The 23,549-nt window shown below is 36.9% G+C and overlaps 1 protein-coding gene across 1 annotated transcript in view; it reads right to left on the reverse strand.

The window, feature by feature from the left end:
- The window catches only part of LOC124162183 (guanylate cyclase soluble subunit beta-1), a 102,571-nt gene that overhangs the window by 78,764 nt on the left and 258 nt on the right, over positions 1 to 23,549 (reverse strand). The window lies entirely within an intron of this gene.

The raw sequence follows: 23,549 nt of genomic DNA on the forward strand, positions 1-23,549 counted from the left end.
GCAAATGTCAATAATACGATTGGGTAATCTCACTCACACTCACATAATCGCCTCAGCGATTCAGGAATTGGTCGTGCCTGTGTAAAAGGTTAACTATACCTTCTTCGTATGATGTTGCCGCCAATGATTTCCAATGACTTTTACCTCTGTCCAAAAACTCATCGCCCGATTGAAAACGCTTCCCTCCTTGCCACATATTTATTTTAGCGTAAAGATGGGAGTCACTAGGCTGGCATTGAAGTGTGGGTGATGGAAAATGTCTGATTGAAATTGCTCAAGGAGCAGTTGGGCTGCATCAGCGCTGAGATGACGGGCGTTGTTATGGATCAGTTCGCTTAAAGAATTCAACATGTCTCTTGTTTTTTTTTAATGGGAATGGACGTAAATTTTCACACTGAGAAGCTACATTAACGTCTTTAAGTAGATGTTTTTCCATCTAGGGAATGTGAGATTGATGTAGAATGCCGCAATAATTTTTTTAAGATGTATTCATGTTTTTTTTCTCTTAATAGATTGAGCTAATTGAGGAAGGAGGGGGGAGATGTATTTTTCTTGTAAGGTATCGAACTTCTATATATATAATAAAAACAGTACTCAAGTGTAATGGGAAATGTATCGGGTGACGATCAGTGAATTGCGAATTGCAAAAAATTTACTTTCAGTGGATTATATACTGTTTTTGTTACAGCCGATTAAAAAAAAATATTTTCTTTTCTACTTTTCAGTGGCGAATCATGCTATTGATAAAATCGGACACGTTAAAGAAATTTTTTTCAAATTTGTACCTAACGCTATCTAATGAGAACATTAGAACTGTCTCAAAACAGTTTTGGCGGCGAGGCTTGCATGCGCCATCACGAATGATACGGCGCCGTCCGAACTAATTATTTGAATGTGAGAACCAAAGGAAAAGAGTGTCTCGCCAAACACGTCTAGTCAACGTCTTTTGGGTGGGAGAACCAAAGTTATAGTTGGTGCACTGCTGGTTTAGGGGCGAAATCTAAATTAATCTATTGTTGCGTGCTCTGGTGGCACTCTCAGGAAGCTATGTTGCACCCACAATTCTGTGTTCCGCCGTGGAAGCCGTCGACACGTGCGGACTTTTTGTGGGCAAAACGGGAGAACTTTGTAGGAACCTGCTGCCACGTGTGCTTCACTGTTCCTGTTGCTCGAGATTATGGTCGAGGGACGAAGAATTTCTTATTGAAGACTGGAATGGGAGCCTACATCCTGGTGTTCGATGATAAGATGCACTGAAATTGCAATTTTTCGTTAATTCTCACGGCAATTTTGTGTTAAATTTCACGACAATATTGTGTGAATTCTCACGACCGTAATACATTAATTCTCATCCCCTTGATTCTTGTAAAATTGCATCGATGAAACAGATTAAGAAACAGCAACAGACAAAAAAATCGTGGAAAAAGGAGATCATCTTTCAGCTACACATCATTATTATCAGGCCTGATGCTGAGGATTCTCTTCGAAACCCATGTCGCCGTGAACGTTTGTAATAAATATACTTAGAAAAAAATAAGTTATTCTTTCAAATTGATAAGTAATTTCCACGAAGTCACTTACGAAAAAAAACAGAACAATGGCACACGTGGCTTTCACGTTACCAAAATAATAAGAGTAAGATTATGAGATAGAGACCGATTTAGATTTAGTGAGGGGAACACAATGGAAGAAATAAATGAGATAAATTCAAAAATATTGCCGGAAAACTAAATTATTTTTTTTGAACTAATTAGGTTTTGAAATGGGCATAAAATATGGCCGTATACATGAATGCACTGCGCAGACCACCACGCTATCTAGGTTCCTTAATTCCCAATACATTTGTACTGAGGCTCTTGGTAATAGATGTTAGGCCCAGTGGCCCGGAAAGCCAGGTCATCGGTTCGATTCCAGGTAAAGGGGAATTTTTTCTCATGGCAATTTATGTATATTTCTCCGCCGTTCACGCGGCAAGATTTGAAATATTACAACACGTATTACCACGTTGTGTCTATTTCCAAAGCAACTTTATTGTGGTAACTAGAAAATAATCCCTCGAACTCGTTATGTCGGAGTATAAACAGGTTGATGGGGTGCAAAAAGAAAAGTAAGTTCAGCTTGTGTTTTCACTAAAATAACATTGCCCATATCATCAGGCTACTGACCTTATAGTTATCATACTTGAAAAAAAGTGCAGTTATCTCACGCAAATAATGGCAGTCTTGAAAATGTTTGGAGAGTGAGGGGTTTAAAAAAGTTAGAAGGAAAAATAAAACAAAAAAAATAATCCCTTTGTTTTGCCCACAAAAATGGTACCCATCTGCCTCGTTTATTTTAGCAATGACCTTATCATCGTACTATCCGGATGTAGTGGCATAATCTGTGTAGGAAGTGCTTGCGGTGGAAAACAGCAGGAGAACTGGATAAGAGATCGCGCGTTCTTCCATGGAACTTGGAACACATCCTGCCCAAAAAAGGATTTCGGAAAGCTGTGTCCATTTACTAGTGGATTGTTTGAAGGTGCCGGTCCTCATTAACTGAGTGAAACTAGGCTACTGTGTGAAACTTCTGTGGTTACCTCCTTTTTCAGTGAAGTATGAAGATGGTAGACGAGGTGTTCCTCCTGTTATAATGAAAATTTTCACTCCCACGTGATTTAAGGTTAGTGTCTATTAGAATTTCTTCATTGCCTTATACTGAGGCTGCGGTTTTCACTGTTGATAAAGGTTTTATTTTTAAAGGCTTACACGATTGGGAAGTTACTCAAATGGGCTCGTGTGGTTCCAATGAGTGGTATTTTCCGTGTGAAACCAGCCCATTGTTTGTTAACCATACTCATTGAGGTAGATTTTTTTAAAAGATATGTTAATTTCTTCTATTATTGCGGATTTGGTTAAAACTTTTGAATGGCAGTTCCTGCAAAAACATGCTATCAATTAGGAGCAGGCGGAAAACGGGATTTACACCTGCAGTATTTTGATACTTTTTTGGAAAATTGTGGTTAATTGGTTTGTAATTCGGGGGATGAAGTTTAATATTATTAAGTTATAGATACTATACATTGTTTTATGTTGCATACAATTTTTCATCCTAATTATCTTTTCAGACAATTTTAAACATAGCATAGCAGTTTTTAAACAATGATTCCATAGAACGGAACCTTTGTGCTTTATTAACTTTGTTTCTAATAGGCACTTCGCATTGTTATCGATGTATTGCAAATAAAACTTTGGCAGCATGAAGTAGAATGACATGATGTTATTTAGCTGTTCAGGATTAAGAACTATTATAATATTTTTGAAAACACCTCATAGAAACTTTACTCTCTTATACATGGGCATTCCATTTTCTCTCGCTATAAGAGAATACTCTTGCTCTGTTTCATTGAAAGCATTTTTATACACTCCGTTATTGGGCGTTCACTGTCACTAACATTGGCATTTTTAATGTTTTATCGTTGGGCAGATCAACATCGAAACATGGCTCTTAGGAAAATCATCATCTCGAATTAAACACTCGTCTCTTCAATTTGATGTTCTCCACAAAATAATCCGTTATATTTTTGGCGTGAAAATCTGCAATGTAACCATTGGAATAACTGATCTATCTCAATTCTGTGCTTAACTCAGAAGAAATAGCCAGCGTAACGCATTGTCTTTATGGATTCGACGCTGCGTCGACCGTTCGCACTTAAAAATCGATTTTCAGAGCAATTGATTTTTAACCGAATTAAAAAGCTCGAAATTTCAACAAAAATCGAAATTTGTACCAAAATATCGATGGATTAAAAAAAACGACGGTTCTTTTTTTTAAAAAAATACTGTTTGTACAGAAAAATGTAAATTATTCATTCGAAAAACACTCAAAATACACATTTTATGTGTAGAGAAACATCTCAAAATATCTACTAAAAATAAAAGCGTGAATTACTAGCAGTAAAATGTACAAATGCACAAATTTTTTTTTTACGGACTTCCACAAATTTTGGCATCGCCATTGGAACCATTCGGCTTCACTAAAACTTTTTTAATAAAGATCTGCTGATACCGATGTTTTCTTAATTATGTACTGATAGCGATCTTTTATAAATTAGATACTCACACAATCATTCGCGTAAGTCTTCTAGGCACAGCCACGGAAGGGTTAAACCTAATTGAATTTAATATTCGCAATTTTTCACGATTTTATAATTTATTATGACCTAGATCTGAATTATAATGTATTATCTAACACCAAAAAACCCTTAATTTTTAGTGCTTCATTCCCACCACCTCTCTCTCTGTTTTTTCCGTAGGCATCATCTTCCCCTCTTTTACTCCTCTCTCTATTCCGTTCACTCTCTCACTCTCTTCTTCAGGTTTTACCATCTCCTCCCCCTCCTCTTTCCCCTTACTTTCCTCACTCCTGTTAAAAAGTTGTATAAAATGGATGCACTAACCCACAATTTTTTTGGGATGTGCGAGTAGTACTTTTTGACCTTGAGTCGAGTTGAGTAGAGTAGAGTAACTCTTGAACTACGCAACACAACAATGCATCCTTCAAGATATTCTCATTTCTGTCAATATCCTTGCGAATTTTCTATTTCAAATGCTTAGCTTGATGTGAAAAGGATAAGATAACGAGGAACGTTGATGTTAATTGAGCCAAAATCCTTGCTGAAAAAAAAAAAAAAAAATGGTGAATGATAGTTAATGTGTCTTAAACAGTTTCATAAGCACAATTGAAATGAATTATTCTCTGGTAATATGCCGGCAGTGTATAAATCCAAACTGCTCAGAAGAACCCTCTATAAAAATATTTTTTTTTAAATTCGATCCTTCCAATTTCTCATGTAGAAAAACCAATTGTTCTACATGCTTAGGTAGCAGGTTTTGGCGTCTCCATTTTACAATATTACTGCCTGCAAAAAAATGTCTTTCGTAACACACTTGTATAGTTGGAAAAGTACATTCTTTCCAAATTTGCAAGGTTTTGGAACCTTGGGAAGTTTTATTAAAAATTATATCAACGATTTATCTTGAATATTCACGGAATTTTAATGAACGAAGAGAACGAACTATAGACCTCAGCCTCAGATTTGTAGATCAAAACAGATTTTTTCTTTATCTTACTTAGCTTAATCAACTATAGACTCTATTTTCTGTTAGTTCAAGAGGGAAACTAAGCGCAACATTGGAATAAACAGAAATTAACATTGGACGTACTTAGTGCTCAAAAAAGCTAAAAGATAGCACTACTTGTGACGCCAAACACCTGTAAATACCGGCATTGCCCGCTGAAACGTAAAAGTTGCATTCTTTCTATAAAAACCTAACAATTTTGACGTATTACCTCGGCGAAAGAAAGTATGATAGGGTATAAAAGTATTCCATGAGAAAGTATGAACGATGCTGTGGTCCACTCTGATTACCCTGAATACGCCGCCGGGGCGGAGGACAGTCGAACGCCGCGGCTGACAAAAAGGTGTTCGGCTCACGCATCGACTACTATAGTGGTTGACTGTTACGTAAACAGCAAACTCCCAGGCCAAGGCATTAGAGCGACGCACAGTGGGCGGAAATCGGAAAAAGCCGGACAAAATTACAAAATGGCTTTTTTTGAGTTATAAACTTGAAACTTCGCAGGTATACTCAGAAATGATTGAAATTTATGGATATGTACTTCATTTGACATAGATCCTACCCGTTACTGAGATAAAGAGGCTCAAACGTGAGCAAATTTCCATAAAAACGCCCGTCTTCAATTTTCTCTGAAAATCTTCCAAAGTAAGTGGATGGTGAAGTTATGGGTGGATTCTTGCGAAATAAAAAACCACATAATCTGTTGGAATGGTGTTTTTTCTTTAATTTTCCGTAATCTTAAAGAATACCGTCCATAAATTCTTACCTTGCAGTAACAAAATGGCGGATACTGTTTTTCGACAAAGTTTTACATTTAGGTAGAGTTTCAAATAGGTTTTCGGCAAGGTCGCGCGGAGTAACTTATATGAGAGCATTTGTTGAAGATTTCTTAAGGTTTCTATCCAGTTTTCTTTGAAATAAGTTTGCGTCGCCGGAAATGACATTGATTTTTCGACCGCGCGGCAGGGTTCGTCTCCGCGCGTCGGGAGTTGGATTAGCCGCGACGCGGTAAGGTTATTGAAGCTGTATGGGTTTTAACGCTCACCATTCACCGTTTTTATGTTTTTCTTCAAGACACCGATTCTCAAATGATCTATGGTGAAGACAGTGGAGGTTTTTCATGTGATGTAATTGCACGTTTCATCGAAGTTGATTTCGTTTTCTTTGGATACGATCGAAGACCATACTTCTATTAAAAGCGTTCAAACCTCGAAAAAGTGAGTTGTTTTCCTGGGACTCATACAAAAAGACCTACCAGAAAGATACCAGCTGAGACCCTTATACCTTCTTCACTCTCCGATCCCTGACCCTCAGGATTCTACTTCGAAAACGGTCGTTTTATGACACCGCGGAGTGGAGCCTTTGACCGTCTTAACGGGGGTATTTCCACGGGAACATCTAGCTTTTTTAAAATGTGTATCATACCCTCAGTTACACTTTATATCCATAATATGTTTCCTTCTTGAGAAGAAGAGAATAATGTTCATAAATATGGCTAATAATACATTGTTCAGTGACTTAACATAGCTACTAATCATGAAGCTAGGGCATAACATCTGATGGCAACTAAATAATCTAAATTTTATGGACGAAAATTATGGATCGCGTGACAATCTCATGTTCGGCACCTACAGTAAGTACTAGAAAGTTGTTGAAGCAGATACGATGAAGATAGGGTAGTTTAGGTAGACAATTCATCGGAACTTCTAGCTTTTTTAAAACGTGTGTCATACCCTCAGTTCTACTTTGACTGTGGTGTAGGAAAGTTAAGTTCTCTTGAGTGCGCAGAATTTGTGAAAGTGACTTGAATTTGTTTGTGGAGCCTAGAGATTTCAAACTTCCACTTGCCTGTAAGTACGTTTTTGAATAAATCCCCGAACATCTTTTTCAAAATAGTTATTTTAATTTATATTACTAATTTTTGCTGAAAAATTTCTTAGCATTTCTTTCCTAACTAAAATAAATTAAAGCTTAAATTATCAAATGACACTGTTTAAATTCCAATCGATACGACATATACAATATGTTGGAAGTAAGGAAATAAAACTTTGTAGGGCTCACTGTTATTTAATTATGGGCACGACCCGGGTTTCGTAACTTGGTTACATCGTCAGGTTGACGATGACCTGACGATGTAACCAAGTTACGAAACCCGGGTCGTGCCCATAATTAAATAACATTGAACCTTACAAAGTTTTATTTCCTTACTTCCAATGTGGAGAGGTTTCACAAAGTAAAGCCTGAAGTTATTAGTTATATACAATATGCATTCAGAAAATCGTATGTGGCAGTGCAGCGTACACAAACCAACAGAATATTTATCGATATCAGGTGTACGATATTTTATATCTCCTAAGTTATTCATACCCGACGCTCTTGCTCCGCAGATTTAGAACCTCATGATTCAGCTGTCCGTCAGTGTGTTGCAAACTATAAACTATCGCTTTTCTTAATTTCGAAATGACTATACTTTCCTGTAGGATAATAAATTATATGGGTTTTAAGATTAAGAAAAAATTAGGAAAATAAGGTGAGCAATATAAGCATTACTTTTCCGTTGATCATGGTCAGTAGTAAACAGAACTTGACCGTGTAAAATCCAGAGTTGAAATCATTAAGGCCATCCACCTGCCTTTCGATGTAGGTAATGCCTTTCTGATTGTGTAACTTCTTTCGTCTCTTTTTTTCACCTAAAGCGGATGGGATGACAAAATCGTGTCGACGTCGGCCGTGGATTTTCCCAGATAGTGTCACCTAAAATTGTAGAGCCCAGATGTGAGAAGTGCCTCTGGTGGAAGTTAAATTTTTTATCAAAAGTTTAGAGATAAATGTAATTAACCAAGAGAAAGTGGAAATAAGACTTGAGTCGTTACCTGTAGCGTCGTTAATCAAACTAAGAGATACAAGGGAACTCATGAATAGGAATTCGTCTACAGCATCCACTTGTTGCCACATTTGTTTATATTGAGAGTGGCCCAAACTTCCATAAAATCCGTACTTAGAGATTAATGTGTGGTTCACCACACATTTTAATTCTTGAGAGGTGGAAGTGGTGGCTAAGCAGGCTATTGTTCCCGATATGGTGTGGGTCAGTGGTGCTTGAAGGTTTACTTCGCACATGGTCTCGGTTATTTTAATTCTTTCGTTATAAAAGTCATTTTTTTGTTAGCGCTATTCTGTCGTATCCGGGATACAAATCGTGTCAATGGCTCACAGCTGTCCTACGGAAAGACCGATATTGACTCTTGGTCAACTCAGACGCAATCATCAATGACAGTGCCTCTTCCACTGTCATCTCAGTGTGGACCTTTTCACTCGTCCTCCACTTTGAAAGAACTCTCATGGCCCGAGTGGGGGTCGTAGTTGTTATTTCTGCAATTAGGTGAGCTGCCGCAGTGTCTCCCCTCTCTCTCAAACTCACAGATGCCGCGAGAGCAAGCCCAACAGTAGTAGCAGTAGTTTTTAAAGTTTGAATTTTCTCCTGCGTGATATTATACATGAGATGCGACATTTTTTTGGCCGCCCGGGAATGCATAGCAAATATAATATGAATTTTGTAACATGAAGGTATATTTAATTCAATCAATTTGAGAGGAATATATTTTTAGAAAAAAACAATACCAACCGGCTGTCGTTGAAGTATCGGGAAAGTGATGCATAACAAATTCTGGAAATGTTATGGATTCAGCGAGCCAACTTTTGTATGTCAGGAAGTTATTGAGAAATTTCAGAGCATCAGGGTCTTGTCTTAAATTCAGCCTGCGCGAAAAATAATGCAGCAAATATTTTTTTTCCGAGTGAATAATTTTTTTCCCAATTCCAATATTATTTCATTACTTCATTGGCATTTTCTATTGAGTGGCGGATGGAGCCTATGTAAAATTTAGAAATAATAAATTTTTCGAACCTATGGTTATCCAATGTCCTAATGAGTACACGGGGAAGAACGTATGGTAAATGTGTAAAAGACATGGTAATCTATAAGTCAAAGTAAAACTGAGGGTATGATACACATTTTTAAAAAGCTAGATGTTCCCGTGGAAATACCCCCGTTAAGACGGTCAAAGGCTCCACTCCGCGGTGTCATAAAACGACCGTTTTCGAAGTAGAATCCTGAGGGTCAGGGATCGGAGAGTGAAGAAGGTATAAGGGTCTCAGCTGGTATCTTTCTGGTAGGTCTTTTTGTATGAGTCCCAGGAAAACAACTCACTTTTTCGAGGTTTGAACGCTTTTAATAGAAGTATGGTCTTCGATCGTATCCAAAGAAAACGAAATCAACTTCGATGAAACGTGCAATTACATCACATGAAAAACCTCCACTGTCTTCACCATAGATCATTTGAGAATCGGTGTCTTGAAGAAAAACATAAAAACGGTGAATGGTGAGCGTTAAAACCCATACAGCTTCAATAACCTTACCGCGTCGCGGCTAATCCAACTCCCGACGCGCGGAGACGAACCCTGCCGCGCGGTCGAAAAATCAATGTCATTTCCGGCGACGCAAACTTATTTCAAAGAAAACTGGATAGAAACCTTAAGAAATCTTCAACAAATGCTCTCATATAAGTTACTCCGCGCGACCTTGCCGAAAACCTATTTGAAACTCTACCTAAATGTAAAACTTTGTCGAAAAACAGTATCCGCCATTTTGTTACTGCAAGGTAAGAATTTATGGACGGTATTCTTTAAGATTACGGAAAATTAAAGAAAAAACACCATTCCAACAGATTATGTGGTTTTTTATTTCGCAAGAATCCACCCATAACTTCACCATCCACTTACTTTGGAAGATTTTCAGAGAAAATTGAAGACGGGCGTTTTTATGGAAATTTGCTCACGTTTGAGCCTCTTTATCTCAGTAACGGGTAGGATCTATGTCAAATGAAGTACATATCCATAAATGTCAATCATTTCTGAGTATACCTGCGAAGTTTCAAGTTTATAACTCAAAAAAAGCCATTTTGTAATTTTGTCCGGCTTTTTCCGATTTCCGCCCACTGTGCGACGTATCAACTTAAAGAACGATATTATTGCATGAATTTCATGATAGCGTCTCTTGTCGGCAGTTTTCTGAAGTTACTGGTTTTGATAGCTCTGTAACGGAAACTACTCGACTCGGCATTCGTAATGCTGCTCGAATCACTCGAGTCGACTACCACCTAAGCGACTCGACTCGAATTTTCGAGTACTCGTACATCCCTACAATTGTTCCTTAAAGATGATTCTGTGACATTGAAACCGAGGTAGTAATAAATTTAATAATCGCGGAAAATTGCAATTACTCAATTCAGTTAGGTTGTAATATGCTCCAGTCTCAATATCAATGATTTCTGCAAAGTTGTGCTACCGTCATTCGGCAATTTTAACCCGTAATCCGTCAGCAGATTAAATAAAAACAAAGCGCTGATGGAACCTGCCTCACTTTCCCACTCCAGTTTAAAAAAATGTAGAAATCGAAGGCAGTGCAAACATTTTCAATGATGTGACAACATTGAAATTTGGGTTTTAATACATTTTGTAATCGTGGAAAATTGTAAGTACTATATTATTATTCAATTTGGAAAAGTTCCACTCCATCACGCTCGAATATTCCGACTTTATTTCACCTTTTTGGTAGATGACAAAGAGAGCGACGATCTTCAACATTTCGTGAGGCAAAGAATCCCGAAAGAGCCGAGAGCGACCTTGCCCATGCGTGTCACGAGAGCGTAAAACGCAAGGAAGTATCCATGGGAGACCCGGCCTCGCTGAATTATTCCTCGCTTCGTAAACATCCCGTCCGACCTGGCGCGTCGACACTTGTTATTTCTTCGCATCCCTCCATCCAATTCTTTCAGCCTCCCTAATGCGAAGGGAAGGGCGGGTCTCTCCATCGCTAGGCTCCTTTCTTTTTAAAGGTCTCCGGAATCCGATTGAACTAATGCGAGTGGTGGCGTAGCCGGAGAGGGAAGAGGGTATATATAAATTTTTACGGCAAAGAACGTTTTATGGCAACCTAAAAAGAACACAGGTAAATTTTTCAATGAACATTGATGTAAACAAATATGTTGTTATGACTCTTATCGTTTTCGTTCCTTTAAATGATCGCAGCGCCGCGAACGAAGTTTGGTGGCCATTTTTGAACTAATATCTACATTTAATTTTAAATTCTCAATAACAATCGAGATACAGTTAAAATCATAATATAATTGTTATAATGCTATATTGTCATCTGATTTTAAGTTATCCTAAAATTTTCATCTTGATAACTCATCGGAAAGTGGATGGAAATCGAGTTGCAAGATTTGACTCGTATTAAGCTTGCGAACACCAAAGCGAGTTCATAGAAAATAATGTTAAATTGTAAAAATTAATTTTTATTTAGAGCAACGTTTTTTTCGCGAAAAATTCACTATAAACTTTGATATCAACAAATTTTGTTATTTTTTATGTCATTCTCGCTCCGCCAAAGGATTTTGGTGGCCGTTTTTGGAACTAACTTCATAATTTATTTTTAATTCTGAATAAAATTGAGATTTAGTCCCAATCACAAATGAATATTAGAATGTTAGAATATTATATTGAAATCTGGTTCTGAGTTACCTTCACCGAGTTTATAAAAACGCTATCTTATAAAATGTTGTCTGAATTGGAGTTTTCTGCCCGTTTGCGAAAGTGTTTGTGGGGAGTGCTGATGGGTCTTAAGTGCGGGGAAGGCATGCGGAACTGATGCCTTAGGAGTGAGTTCCTCCCACGGCGATGATAAATGATGAGCATCACGCACTTTCTTGACGTTTTGCGGTGCTTAATTCTCGGAAGCATCTTAGAGCCCTAGCGTTGAGATGGTCAGGATAAGTCATCACTTCGGAGGGACTGTGAAATGGTGCTTAGACTCTCTCAACGATCATGTTGAGATACGCTCCATTATTCGGTTTTTGGCTCGCATCTGATTATTTTAAAGGTTGTATATATACTCTAATCAAAAAAGCTCTTTAAAGTGCGCATTATTAAGGAAAAGTTAATAAAAATCTTACCTAAATGACCTCAAGGTTTAATATAAAATTATGAATTATTCACATTTTTGGGTGGTTAGCTTTGACTTTTTAAAAATGTGATGCAAAGATTAAATTTTTTTAAAGGGTCTTAAGATCAATTATCCAAATGTTAAAGTGTATTTGACGGCATTTTAAATTTTATTTTTCGTAGAAAATATGGGTTGTAAGTTGCTAAGCATATAATATAGAAAGCAGTGTTACTGGAAGATAGAAACCACTTTAATATCCGATATATATGGGTGCCATTGGCATCATGATATTTTATATTTATAGTAAACTTAAATTTCCTAGCAGCAGGAATAGATTCAAAATAGCTGGCCATTTCCAATCCTAAGTCTCCTCGTTGGAACCGTTATACATTAGCATACGGACTTTCTTTCATTTTTGTCCGGGCTTGTATTTTATTCCGTATTTAACACTCCTATCATAGTAGGTACTCCTCAAAATTCGCGCGATTTTTTAAATTGTTTTTTTCTTCTCTTAATGAGTTTTTATTTGGTGAAATTATCAATGGGTCATTCATTTTTAGTTTAATTTTATTGCTTTGTTTATTACCCTGGCAACAGTCGTGGAATAGAGCCTAATGCCAGATTTTAGTTGGTTAAATGGAATGGAAATTTACTAGGATGTTATATGTGCTTTACTTAACCCTGTCTTTTTTATATTCTACTATAGAATCCTCTCTAATTCTCATAATAATGGAAGATAATTCACCTATGAGTCTTAAAAAATAACTTAATCAGTTATTAATTTAACTAAATGAACTTATAAGCAGCGGTTTTGAAAGAAATCGTTGTTTATCATCATCAGATTACAAAATAATAGTTATTTCAAGTGCTAGAAGACGGAAGAAAGAGGAAAATTTACATTTAGATTAAAAGGCCACTGCTCATTGAACTCCAATATCAGGACCGTGTTAACGTCCCAAATGGAATTCATTATAGCAGGCAGCAGATGTTGTGGTTACCGGCGCACCATGACGCAGCGTCCGAGTTGCATTGGTACATTGCCTAAAAATAGATATGTAGCCCTGAAAAAAAATATTGCGAATGGAACCGCGGTTGGGACATTCTTTCCCCATATGTGTCTCATTAATTTTTTTAACACATTGGTATATTTGCTGATTTATCACCGTGTTATTGTCGCATCTTGGTTTTTTAGGCCTTATACAAAGGATATTCATAAAGTAAGGGCTGTTTGAGCACAGGAAAAAATGTACTTTTATGAAAAAAATAAATTGGCACATTCAGTTGGCTGCAAAGCTACTTCAGTTCTTTCAACAGCACTTCGAAAGCGAGGAGGAACTCAACGGTGTTGTCAATTCGTTCAATTTTCAGGCGGCGAGCTTCTACGCAGAGGGGATGAAGAAGCTGGTGCAGTGGTACTTAGAAGCTTACATAGAAGTGAACGACGATTATGTAGAGAAGTGAATTAGGTTTGTAGTCAACTAAAAGAGCCAATGTTATGTATTTCATAGGATTATATATTTTCTGTGACCAAACGGCCCTTATTTTATGAATATGCCTCGTAATTAAATTAGAATATAGTATGTTGCCACTTCAATAATTTATTAGTCCAATAAAGTGAAAAGTAAAAAACTTTATAATTCCACATAAGTTCATTTAAGTACGACCTATTTTTCGACATGGCACGTCATTATTTGATACATTTGAATGGAATACAGAGAATATTTATTCATACACACATTGATTTCAAAATACAAAAATACAAAAAAAAACTCAGGGATCTGAGATGTGGGCTAATTGGTGGAGGAAGAGAAACCCTCAGGGGCGGGATTTGGCCAAAGAGTGGGGAATGAGTGCATTCATATGAGCATAGAGTATATATCCTCTGTCTTACATTCAAATGTACCACATGATGACGTGCTACGTCGAAATCTAGGTCGTACTTGGTGAAGTGCTTCCACGCCCGAGACAACGAATTTTATAAGTTCAAGTTCTCAATTCTTGTAGCACCGTACTTGTATACATTAAACTGCCAGCGATAACCTTACAAGACGACATCTGTGCGCGAGGCTACGTCTAGGCGACGAATAGGTCAGATGAGAAAGCTTAAGGGCGCTTCTGCGTGAAATATTTATGGGAGCTCGTTATTTCTCTGGTACAACAATCCTGCGATGTCTGAATAAGGTGGGAGACGTATACGCCTTCATTGCTGCTGGAAATGCTTCTGGAGGGTGCCCACGCGCTTCAAGTTGTGTGGCCAAGAAAATTATCTCCGTTCTTGGCCTTTCCAACTCGGGCTAACTTTCTTTACACGCCGCTGGATGAGAGTTTTGCGATAATATATTTTAGCGGTTACCCCCGACTCGTAAAACAAACTTTTCTCGTGCCATTGCGCAGGCCGCAGTACAATGCCATGCTGAGCAAAGTTTTCTGACTTGATGCGGCCAACTTTAGTGAAATCATGTGGTTGTATTGCTTTCCAAGAGGAAGCAGTAAAATCCACGATTATCTTAGATGCGTTGCGGGTAGGAGTATTCAGCTCTTTGTAAAATTTGCAAGGAACGGCAATTATTTTCTTTGCTGGCAACTGCAAAGACGTAGGAACTTACTTGGACTAAGATTAAGATAAATAGTTTTAATTCCTTAATGGGAGCTTTTTGTGGCAGTAGCTACAGTGTTTGCGTCTTGTACATCTTTCTCCTGTTGCAATTATGCGTCATATCTTAGGTGGATTAGAGTGAAAAATTTTATTTTTCAACGGTGCCAAAAGTAGATATCATGCAGGTTAACTTTTTAAGTAATCCTAACGGGGATAATTTATTAAAAATTTCCAAATGATAATCCATCAAACTGGAAATTTGTTAGCAGCCAGTTGCTACCATTCTTGAGGAAGAAATAGAACTGGTAATTGAGCAATTGCGCACTAGTATGTCGTTTGAATGTTTTTTTACAACTGAATGCTTTTCAGGATTACTTTACCAATTATATCCTTTGCCTCTTGATCCGTTAAAGTAGGAATCCAATATTTGCAAGCAGAAGTGACAATAATTTAGACTAGTGAGTTACCACATTTAAGTTTTATCTCAATTCTATCTACATGGAGCAGTTTTAATGCAGGTAAATAATATTATTATAAGTCGTTAATTTTTCATCCGTCGTTTTGGTGCATAAGTTCATATATATTATACCATTGATTAACATATGTTTACATAATTTTGAGGTGCATTTTATGACTCAAATCAGTGGTAAGACAAAAATTTGCATTATGCATCTGAAATTTCAGTGGAAAAAACTACATTTTGGGGTTAAACGGAATTGGTGTCAAATCCGGCAAATTTACAATATAAAGTTCCTCAAAGTATAGTCGAAAAGGCATTTAAAAGTTCTATTTTCCATGAAATATAGATAAGGTTAGCTGTTCCACGGTGTAAAAAAGTATTTGGCGCAATAAAACAGAAAAACGTTATTTCATTCACTTTTCAACTATTTTTGAAAGCACGTCAACTCCCTTCACTCATTGTTCTGAAGAAATCTAGGCCACGCCATTTTTTGGAATTTGAACGCTTTACTGATACGATTTTAATATTTTGCATTGTTATAGGTAAGTTCATTTTTTAATATTTAATACCCTACATTGCAACTTTGTTCCGTCATAACTTTTCTAAAAAACTAGTAATTTGGGGTAACGCGTCCATGAGTGCTCTTGTTATTTTTTTTCCCGCTATGCTTTATGTGGCCAATATTTTCCGTCACAGCTTCGACGAAACATTCTCGATGCAAATAACGTACACTGCATGCTATCCGAAATTTTTAATCACCACGATAAAGTATAAAAAATTAGATTTTATACCATCTGAATGTTTTCAATTATAAGATTTATATAAAAGTGTGTAAGTTTTCATACCCTTGTTATTTTTACGTTACTCAGCCGGACTGACTCTGCCTATATGTCATGAAGATTTTGATATTTTTGGAATAAAAATAGATAACTAAAGTCCCATGTATCTTGATTTTTGGTGTGATTCACGTGGTATTCATATTTAAAAACTCGCACGAGATCCGGCTCGGAGAAATTCGCCAGTATTTCTTCATATATAATGATTTAAGTATGGTACTTTTTTGTTTCCTTTGAGATGGAGTACATGTGTAACGTTATGTGTACTCCATTCGTTACCAGGTACATTGATACGAATTTGTTCTCAATGCAAAAAGTCCTACTAAGCATCTTAGAGCACTTCACAACGCCAAATTTGTAAATAATTGATATCATCTCAAAATAATATTGTGAAAGCAATGTGACAATTATGTTTAAAAGACCTGAATATTATTGTTAAACAAGTGTGAATCATAGTGAATGGTTAGAATTTTAAGAATAAATGTCAAATTGGATATCCTGCCAAAGTATCAAACCGATTCTTGCTATTGTATATCGCATTGGAATATGTGGGCACTTATAAATGAGTGTAAACGAAATGTTCCAAGATACTGTTAACACCACGGTAGTTTTTTGAAAATTTTAATATAATAAATAGGTATATATTTCTAAATTTTCCGCAAAATTCACGCTTAATTTATTTTTTTGATATAACCTAATCAATAAAATCGCAATACCTTGAAAATAATGCTATCGTGTGCGGTATCTCGTGTTTGTGCTGGACTGTTCAAAATTTACTTTTTTTGGCTCCGTCTCTTGACCCGCCGGATAACCCTGTGACCTTTTTCCAACATCTCTATTCTGCCAACTGGCCCACATAATATCTGGGACCAAAATCAAGAAATTTGTCGGATGCTTCCCTAAATTACCAGCCTTTGCGTGGACGGGATAGTAATCGTGAGTAATCGAGTGCACTCACATGTAAAAAGCAATTTGTATTGCGAAAAATTCATTTTAGAACTCGTTCAATTTACGCAAAGGTTTTGCTCGATTCAACTCATGCAATTTGCCATGATAAACGTAAGATCAGATATGCATTGCATATTCTCTCTCAGAAGCAATATTAAATGAGTTTTAAAAAAGCATTCTTTGAAGTTACGAGATTATATAGTACAAAATGGTTTTCTTCAAACAACTTTCGAGTAGAAAGTTAATTTCAATGGTTATTTATAGCTACGAAATTTATTTGCCACTAATTTTCCGCGCAAAATTCAATGAATTTATGGTTCGTATTTGTGACTCGTTATTTGCGGAAAATGACTTGATTTCAGCATTTGAAATTTAATATCACTGCTTATGAAGAAACTCATCACTTAATTAGAGTCGAATTAATACGAAATGCATTCCATGTTCACATGAGGGTGAGTGCAACCTGTGAATTGAATATTCATGTAAAAAGGAGCATTTAGCTTTTTACGCGGCATTTAGTGAACCATCGATCTTTCTGTACTGAGCGTAAATTCTAATGACATATCACTTAATATTGAAAAAATTTAATGAACTTGATTTTAAACATAACGTATTAATTATACTCATATTTTATTTTGATTTTTAGTTTTTTTTAACTTTTAGGCATGTGTTTTTTGCCTATTTAACTTCGTCGTGGCAGAAAAAAACTTATGATATTAATAGATTATTAGCACTGCATAAGCTCTTCCCAAAACAATAAGGGCTCAAAAAATAGGACAAAAACATATTCTGGATAAATTAACTTCGTTCATCAAAATGAACCGTACTTGTGCTCGCCCCTACCACTGATTTTCGTTTAGATGATGATATCATTTCTGTTTATTTGATTTTGAATGAATATTCTATTCACGGATTAATTTCCATTGATTCTATTTATGCCTTTCATTGAATTGTTTTTGTATACTTGATGTGAGATGAGATTGATGAAAAGGAGTCTATTGAAAGGCCAAAGCCGTGTGAGAAAAGATTTATTAATTAGTATCAGGATTAAAGTGCTTTTGAACGTATACCTTCTGAGTAGGAATGTGCGAGTACCCGTAAATTTGAGTCGAGTCAAGTCAAGTAGTTGGTAGTCGAGTTGTCAAGTGTTTCGAATTGCATTACGGATGTCGAGTCGATTCAAGTAGTTTCAGTTACAGAGCTGTCGAGGCCGGCAAGTTCCAAAATTTGGGGACAGGAAGCTCTAGCATAAAATTCATGCAATCATATCGTTTTGAAAGTCGATACGTGGTCATAATGCCTTGGCCTGGGAATTTCAGCTTGCCGTAAACGTAGCTGTCAACCACTATAGTTGTCGATTAGGGCGCCTTTCGTCAGCCGTTGTGGCCTACCCTCTTCCGGCCCGGCGGCATACTATAAATATATGAAAAATTATCAGTCACGAAAATCCTTTAGCTCCGAAAGCAGCGGAAGTCTCAGAGGTAGTTGAAAGTTTTATAATGGTCGCACAGTATAAGCATGTATAGGCATGTAATAGGAAATGTTAAACCGTAAGTAGTTTTTGTCCAACAGTACTATAAGTACATATATATATCGGAGTAATCCGATTGGACCGCTGCATCGTTCATGCATTCTTATCCGATACTTTTGTGCCCTACACTACTTTCTTTATTCGAACGCCGGGAGAATAGGCAATTTGTTAATATTTCTGAAAGAAACAAGAATATTCTTTCTTCAACATAAAGTTATGACTTGTAACTTTAAAGTTTTGGCGTACAACGTCGGTTTTTCCCGATTTTGACACAGTTATCATCAACGTTCCTCATTTTCATTTCCTTTTTATGTTAGACTAAGGATTGAGAATATGAAATTAAAAAGGGTATTGGAAAAATGAGAATATGTTGGAGAATCCATTGTTGTATTGCCTGGTCCAAAAATTACCATACTCGACTCGACTAGATACTCGCGAGTAGTTTTCAACTCGATTCGGTACTCGAATCGAGATCAAAAATTGCTACCCGCACATCCCCAATTCCGAGGCAGAAGTCGTACCTACGTCTAATTGGTTTCCCCGCTAGCCATGGAATTCGGGTCAGTCATAGACCTTGTTTTGGGGTTGTAATTTCTCCATTGCGTGCATGTCAAAAGGTTTCCATCACCTCTGACAAAAGAGTAGTTGCTCAGACCATGGGCACAAAGCCAGTGTCTTTGAATTAGGAAAGGGTTGAATAGTGTGGACGTGAGATAATGAACACGGAGTTCGATTCTCCATTGTTATCCAAGAACGATGCCATTGCAGTCATGGCAACGAGTTCAAGTTCAAAGGAATTCTCTCTCTACAGGGCCATATAGAAGGAAGATGCTGTGGGAAGCGAGAACTTTTTTTAAATTATCGGAATGTCACTGGTTTTGAACGGACTTAAAAAAGAGCTTTTTGTCTCAGCCTCCTTATGGTTTTGTAGGATAGCGGTAAGTGTCGTCTTATGACTGCGATGAATACGGTTTGAGGAATTTTTGTTTTGGAATTGTAAATATTATGTATCGCAAAAATGCTTCTTTGAACCCACGGATATCCTTAAAAAGCCTTATTTCAATACGCCTTTGTTTTTTTAATGAATATAAAAAAATGTGAGCGTAGAATGAATAGCGACGAAAACCACTTACGGTTTAAGTCATTTCCTATTACATGGCTATACTATCGAATATACTGCGACCATTATAAAACTTTCAACTACCTCTGAGAATTCCGCTGCTTTCGGAGCTAAAGGATTTTCGTGATTGATAATTTTTCATAAAAATATTAATATTCATCCCTTGCAAAATAAAATTGACGCAGAAGTGCAGATTTATTAAGTTTCTGAAAATAATTGAGAATCAATTGGATTGCAGCAGTTCTACTTCAAATTACTCGCCTTCATGAAGGAAGTTTTCCCTATTATGACAGTACAGTTCATGTCATGTTTTTTTGCTCTCCTGAAAAGTTGCTATTTTTGAGATACGTGTTGTTAGAAGTTAGCCATAGATATGCAATATTGTCCGAAACCATTAGCGATGAAAAATCATTTGTTAATTCTACGTAGGAGGATGTAAATTATGCTGTGAGTGAATTTACGCGAGCAACATCGTACAATTCCTTTGAAGACCCATTTGAATGAAAAATTAAAAGAGTTTTGACGGCAGAAAAAACAAAGTTGCGAATGGACTTAGTAAGTAACCTGAGTTCGTAAATGAGAGACTCATTATAGACTTCTTCTTTCTTACTATTAATTTTTCTAATTTCTAAAAACTAATAATTTTTCGTCGCTAATGGTTTCGGACAACATTGTATAAATCTGAATGCAATAAACAAATAATTGCCAATTTACTTCGCGTGGTTGTGATACTAATTCAACGACATGAATTGCATTACTGTAAGAAGGAAAAATTGCTTTGCGAAGGCAAGTTATTTGAAAATAAAACTACTAAAACACGATTGATTCTTATTAATTTTCAGAAAATCATTAATTTGGCCGAACTCAAGGTTAAGCATGTAGGCCAATGTCATCCTGTGTTTTCGTTCCTCTTAGCTGAAGCCATGTATGGTTGTCAAAAATGCCATTACCATAACTTATTTAATTCCGTGCGCTATTTTCATGTAGCTTCTTTCATACGATACTAGCTGATGCATACCTACACGGCACTGTTGGCACATAGCACAAGTATTAACACAGAAACAACCTCAGTGAATGGATGTGACAAGGCTGAGTAGAGCCATACTCTCTCCTGATGATGAATCCATCATAAAAGGAACTCAATATTTTGCCATTTCAGCACATTTGCATATTTAATTATCGAAGTTAAACGGTTTAAAAAAATGAAGCACCACAAAATAATCCAAGAAACCTAGAGAAAATTGGAGTATGATATTCGGCTGCTCCTGGAACAATCTCGCGCATACTTAGTTCAACAATTGTTTCCAGAGAGTCCGGACCTTCTCTAATAGTTTCCTTTATTTTCGTAAATGTAAATATTTTCCTTTCTAGGTACTTTTTCAGTCTAATGTGATACAAAAAGGATTGAAAACATTACAAAATCTAGTTCGAATATTTTGTAACATCATTGGAATTATTTAAGAACTGTACGTGTCCCGTTAATGATGCGTATATCGTTAAGGCTACAAAACATTAAGTTAATTTGTATTCACGAATATCCATTTACCTAATCTACCGAACATACAATGGCAACCATTTGCTATATTAAATATGGCCTACCTAGATATACGAGCGTACGTAATCATTTCAGGCTATATGTGATGGAAATGCGATATGTCCCTGATAAATATAAAAAACTAATGGTAATTTTCGCACGTGAATCTATAGCTTCACTAACGACCACACTTCCACACTTCGTCATTTTCAAGGACATAAGAGTTTGTTTATCACTGGCGTATCTACTGCTACAGACAGTTAATTGGTATTATATTTATTTATTCCCATATTACCGAAAACAGCATATTTTGGCCTTTTACATCGGTATTTAACAAGATAGCAATTCTACTTGCTCGAGCAACCTTTCTCTGGATCAATCTGGGGCAATCAATCCAGGCGGGACTCGAACCCGCGATTTTTGTTCCGCAGGCGAGGATTTCACCTCACTGAGGCCTGCCTTTATTCTAGGAAAAATCTTGTCAATGGATACCTTGCACCCGATAGGATTGTACGATTTGACTACCGTCTCTCGTTGATGATGATGATGTCACCGTAATGGGAGGATGAAGTTCAGGAGAAAGGAGGGAACGTAATTCCGAAACTGGGGTGTGTTTACTTTTCCGTGCGCGCATCCGGCGAGAAGTTCGCCGGCATGTCCCGGAAGGAACCAGCGGGGAACGGGAAGCGGCGAAGTCCCCTCTTCTGCTCCTCGCGCGTACTACGTGCTGCTCGGCGAGAGTGGAGCTCATCGCGGCCGGATGCCTTCGCTCGCTCTCCGTCTTCGCTTTCGGAGTTCACTTGTTTTCATCCCTCTTCTCACTCGATCACGCCTTTCACCCCCTCTCTACTACCCTCCACCTCTACACCTCCCCTCTCACGAACACTCGCGAAATTGTAAGGTTGATAGGGTTGAAAAGGAGAGTTTCATTGAAACGAGAATAAAATTGGGGAGTAGATATGTAATTTTCTAGTTCTTAATACCTCACTATCTTAGGCTCTTGGTTGATTTATTATGATTTCATCGACGTTTAAGTGTTCTCATCGCCATTATCTGCATCACGTCTCTCGTAGATACACCCTCTCCGCATTTATGAGCAGGAGTTAAAAGTTGGGTTGGCCGGGTGGCTGCTGAGAGTTTTGTGGGGAATAGAACATTAGCCAACTATCAGTTTCTTTTAGATACACGCAGACTTTTAGAAGACTCAGATAAAAGTTAAATTGCTGGCTCTCTCTTATTTCACGCTTTTATGCGCGGTGCACGAAAATTGATAGCTCTAACTTGTTCAATTGTGGGGCTTATCAATTCACCGAGCAAGTGTCAACATCAATTGGCTTTTAAGCGTTTTGTGGAAGTATGGCCTGCTGTATTGAAATTGGTCGATTTATAAATGTGTTCACTTAGAGAACTGGTGCATTATGAGGTCACAACGGTTTTATTCTTGCCGTGAAATTATAATTTTCAACGCGGGAATAACATCTAATTACGCCTTTTTTCAGTAAGGATTGTGGTGGCAAGTTTCCAAAACGTTCAACTGCCATTATTATTTCGGGAAATAATATATAAATTGGGATATATCCAAGGAAATGGTGAAAAAACATCAATGCACAGGCGTTAGAGTAATAATCGCTCGTCTGCTCTTTAGAAGGGAATATTAATAACCATATTTTGTTCTTCATGAATATTATAAACGATAGAAGGACATATTGAAATACAAAAGCTGATTTGGGCTGAATGTCAATCTCTCTCTCTCATTGCCAATTAATCCTACTTACGAGTTTTAAACTTGTCTAGAATAGTTATATAGAAGTACAGATTTGAAACTCACATAAAACCCAACGAAATTCATATTGAGAAATGTCGTGAAATCAACTATAATACCCCATTCAGCACTTGAAAAATACCTGTCATTCAGACAATATGATAAGATTGCAATAATAAATAATTGGTAATTAAACCATCAGCTTTAGGGAATAAAATTCACTTCAGAATTCATTTTTTTGAAGTTGCTATTATGCCAAAACATTTTGTGCTCCAGGTAAATTAAAAAAAAACCCTATATTACTTAGCAGTTGGCTGAAGCCATGAAATTATTTTCAATTTTATTGTTCGCAAGTTTTAATTACTTGATCATCATTTCCAATGAGACCTACAGAAACTTTCTGAGCTTATGAATACAAAGCAGACCGAAATATGAATATATTTAGCTAGCTGGTCTTCGGCACATTCTCTATCTACTAGATAAAACGAAAAAAAAAAACAATTGCATTAGAGCGTTTCCTCATAAGACTTATGCTTCCTAGTCGGCATCCTGTTCAAAACAGCTATTAATAAATATCGTGCGCGTGGATGTGACGGGACGGTTGTACCGCAGCGCCACCAAGCTGGAACTTATTTTCGC

The sequence above is a fragment of the Ischnura elegans genome, chromosome 7 (genome assembly GCF_921293095.1).
Source record: "Ischnura elegans chromosome 7, ioIscEleg1.1, whole genome shotgun sequence".
NCBI classification, from domain to species: domain Eukaryota; kingdom Metazoa; phylum Arthropoda; class Insecta; order Odonata; family Coenagrionidae; genus Ischnura; species Ischnura elegans.